The sequence below is a fragment of the Triticum urartu genome, unplaced genomic scaffold, assembly GCF_003073215.2.
Source record: "Triticum urartu cultivar G1812 unplaced genomic scaffold, Tu2.1 TuUngrouped_contig_8076, whole genome shotgun sequence".
In the NCBI taxonomy this organism is placed as follows: Eukaryota; Viridiplantae; Streptophyta; class Magnoliopsida; order Poales; family Poaceae; genus Triticum; species Triticum urartu.
The window spans coordinates 7299-11792 of record NW_024118986.1 but is presented as its reverse complement, the minus strand read 5'-3'; the positions used below and the strand labels follow the sequence as shown (position 1 = coordinate 11792).

Genomic DNA, 4494 nt, shown 5'->3' with positions numbered 1-4494 from the left:
AATATATCTACCTTTTTTCATTTCGACGATTTATTTGTTCCCCATGTTGAGCTCTCAATGAAAGCAAATCAAAATGATCTTGCATTTTCCACCAGCACAAATATTTCACCCCCAAAGTTTTCAATGATCACAGCAGCAAATCAAAGTGATTTTGCATTTCCACAACATAAATATTTCACCCCAAATGAAAGAAAATCAAAGTGATCTTGCATTTTGCACCAGCACAAATATTTCACCCCCAAAGTTTTCAATTTCTGTATTTTTTTTGCTCCTTTTATTTGTTCCCCATGTTGAGCTCTCAATGAAAGCAAATCAAAATGATCTTGCATTTTCCACCAGCACAAATATTTCACCCCCAAAGTTTTCAATGATCATAGCAGCAAATCAAAGTGATTTTGCATTTCCACAACATAAATATTTCACCCCAAATGAAAGAAAATCAAAGTGATCTTGCATTTTGCACCAGCACAAATATTTCACCCCCAAAGTTTTCAATGATCATAGCAGCAAATAAAAGTGATTTTGCATTTGCACAACATAAATATTATAAATATTTCACCCCAATAGTTTTTGACTAGGCATAACAAATTTGTTTCCCACGTTGAGCTCTTAACTGAAAGCAAAACAAAGTGATTTTTCATTTTCCACCAACATAAAAATTTCAACCCCCAAAGTTTTCAGTGGGGCATATTTTCCCATGTTGAGCTCTCAATGAAAGCAAATTAAAGTGATTTTACATTTCCACCAGCACAAATATTTCATCCCCAAAGTTTCCCATGAGGCATAACAAATTTATTTTCCATTTTGAGCTCTCAATGAAAGCAAATCAAAGTGACTTTGCATTTTCCACCAACATAATTTTTTTTGGTGTTTGATACGAGCATAGCATTTCCCCCCTACATACTTCACATATTTCCACGAGTAATGACTATTGTTTTCTTCTGTACGACATAAGTCGAGTGATCTCTGTTGCGAGAACACCCATAGAGCACAATGCCAACTACTAGGATCTGCTTGAAATATTGTGATTTTCCATAATAAGAATATATTTTTTTCATGCGAAACACGCAGGTCTATTATAAAGGTTCACTGAAAGTACAACGCAACTCAAACATAATAAAATTTGCGTCGAGGTCTCTGGACTATCCAGCGACCAGTACTGCCACTAGAACGAGCCATCGGCACGCCGTTGTCGCTGCTCCCATGCTGAAGCCGGCTTGACCTTGACAGTCGGGAAGTCTTCGTGCACGTGCCCCTAAGAACAGTACCCGCCCTAGAATCGCAGGCGTCATCGTTGAACCCTTGAACCGTTCCGAAGCACCTGATGACAGATCTTGCCGTTGTGCACACAAGACAAGAAATCCTAACCTCGCCGCCCTAAGAAGACGACGACTATGTATTCAACTTACCTCTAGTATAAGGGGACCTTATTAAACTGAGATATTATGTCCATAGGAGATGACATTCTGTCGATAGCAACACGTCTATCGTGACCTTGGGGGGAGGGGTGGGGTTAGTATCTGCCTAAATTGATCACATGTTTCGCCAAATAAAATTATTTGCAAGAAGCTTTCATAGATCAGTTGGTTAGAGCACCCGCTTAGTAAGCGGGAGGTCTTGAGTTCAACTCTCAATGAAAGAAAATATATCTACCTTTTTTCATTTCGACGAGCATATTTTTTCTTAATTGAACTCCCAATGAAAGCAAAACAAAGTGATTTTGCGTTTTCTATGAGCATAACTATTTCCCCCACACCAAAAAAGTTTGTTGTGTTTCCACAAGTTCCAAAGCAAATTATTCAAAATTGATGATGAATAAGATTTCGTAACTTCCTACCAACATATATAAAGCAATGGTCGAGCACTTTATGTTACTTGGAGCTAAAGGTGTTAGCATGACCGCCTCTGCAGTGTCCACAGTGAGTCCACCTCCGGCCTATATCTACCTTTTTTCATTTCGACGAGCATATTTTTTCTTAATTGAACTCCCAATGAAAGCAAAACAAAGTGATTTTGCGTTTTCTATGAGCATAACTATTTCCCCCACACCAAAAAAGTTTGTTGTGTTTCCACAAGTTCCAAAGCAAATTATTCAAAATTGATGATGAATAAGATTTCGTAACTTCCTACCAACATATATAAAGCAATGGTCGAGCACTTTATGTTACTTGGAGCTAAAGGTGTTAGCATGACCGCCTCTGCAGTGTCCACAGTGAGTCCACCTCCGGCCTATATCTACCTTTTTTCATTTCGACGAGCATATTTTTTCTTAATTGAACTCCCAATGAAAGCAAAACAAAGTGATTTTGCGTTTTCTATGAGCATAACTATTTCCCCCACACCAAAAAAGTTTGTTGTGTTTCCACAAGTTCCAAAGCAAATTATTCAAAATTGATGATGAATAAGATTTCGTAACTTCCTACCAACATATATAAAGCAATGGTCGAGCACTTTATGTTACTTGGAGCTAAAGGTGTTAGCATGACCGCCTCTGCAGTGTCCACAGTGAGTCCACCTCCGGCCTATATCTACCTTTTTTCATTTCGACGAGCATATTTTTTCTTAATTGAACTCCCAATGAAAGCAAAACAAAGTGATTTTGCGTTTTCTATGAGCATAACTATTTCCCCCACACCAAAAAAGTTTGTTGTGTTTCCACAAGTTCCAAAGCAAATTATTCAAAATTGATGATGAATAAGATTTCGTAACTTCCTACCAACATATATAAAGCAATGGTCGAGCACTTTATGTTACTTGGAGCTAAAGGTGTTAGCATGACCGCCTCTGCAGTGTCCACAGTGAGTCCACCTCCGGCCTATATCTACCTTTTTTCATTTCGACGAGCATATTTTTTCTTAATTGAACTCCCAATGAAAGCAAAACAAAGTGATTTTGCGTTTTCTATGAGCATAACTATTTCCCCCACACCAAAAAAGTTTGTTGTGTTTCCACAAGTTCCAAAGCAAATTATTCAAAATTGATGATGAATAAGATTTCGTAACTTCCTACCAACATATATAAAGCAATGGTCGAGCACTTTATGTTACTTGGAGCTAAAGGTGTTAGCATGACCGCCTCTGCAGTGTCCACAGTGAGTCCACCTCCGGCCTATATCTACCTTTTTTCATTTCGACGAGCATATTTTTTCTTAATTGAACTCCCAATGAAAGCAAAACAAAGTGATTTTGCGTTTTCTATGAGCATAACTATTTCCCCCACACCAAAAAAGTTTGTTGTGTTTCCACAAGTTCCAAAGCAAATTATTCAAAATTGATGATGAATAAGATTTCGTAACTTCCTACCAACATATATAAAGCAATGGTCGAGCACTTTATGTTACTTGGAGCTAAAGGTGTTAGCATGACCGCCTCTGCAGTGTCCACAGTGAGTCCACCTCCGGCCTATGCCAGATCAAATGACGATGCCGGCAACTTAAACGAGGGTTAACCTAGGGTCAAGATGGACGGTCCACCCTCGGCCTCGGGGATGCAAATGAACTATTTCTTTGCTCAAAGAAAATGTGTGCGTCCTTCAGCTGGTAAGATATCTCGATCCTGGATGCATACACAGTATCTTCCCCCAAAGATGGCAAGAAAGATCTGACAGATGGCATAGCAACATGGGCGTAATGCATAGTACCAACTCAATAGTTCTCATTAGTCTACTAAATGAGATCGGTCTAGTTGGTGGGTAAGAATACACGGACGTCGGGCGCATCAGTCAAGGAGTGCAGTGCAGTGCCTCGCTATAGTAGCAACTTGCAGGGAGAGTACGTACGATGGATTCTGTTTGTGCCCGGCCAGCAGGCAAACCGGTCAAAGTTTCAGTTCCAAGCGCTGATTGATTACTTTATACTCCTTTTTTGCGGAAGTACTTTATACTAAATCAGCGGCAACTAATATGAAATGGAGAAGAGAGTAATTTCAAAAATGTTGGCAAAAGGTACCTTTTTCCTTAAAATAGACTTAAATCTGCTCCCTTAATTCCTAAATATAAGTCCTTTTAAAGATTTCAATATGGACTATACACGGAGCAAAATGAGTGAATCCGCACTCTAAAATGTTGGGGGGAAATCAGTGCTTCAAAATGAGTTTGAAAATAGCATTTTCAGAGTATCGTTTTTTTCTTCATGACTTCCACAAATGTAATTTCATGATGAAACTTTCCGAGCTCGTAGGACATTCGTCAAAGTTTGCCATAAAAAATTCGGATTTTTTTGATCATTTTTTTTGACATTTATCGATTTTATTTTTCACCCAAGCTCATTTGAGGTCTGGTGCAAAAACTTCACGTCCTTCCCATCTGCATTTTAATTAGTTTCACTCACTCACGGTGGATGCATGCATGCCTGCAAGTGCCGCAAGTACAAAATCCGCGCGGCATCCATTGATCTTTTTTCCTTCTTCTCTTCAGCGTTCACACTGATAGACAGTTAGACACTTCATAATGACCTCATGTAGTCGTTTTTACTGACCTCTACTAGTAGTATTGTTT

General features: G+C 38.9%; 1 non-coding gene across 1 annotated transcript; it reads left to right on the top strand.

Annotated features, from left to right (window-relative positions):
• Window positions 1-1568: 1568 nt before the first annotated feature.
• TRNAT-AGU lies at window positions 1569-1642 on the top strand. The gene has a single exon. It is a non-coding gene; the product is annotated as a tRNA-Thr (tRNA).
• The last annotated feature ends 2852 nt before the right edge of the window (window positions 1643-4494 follow it).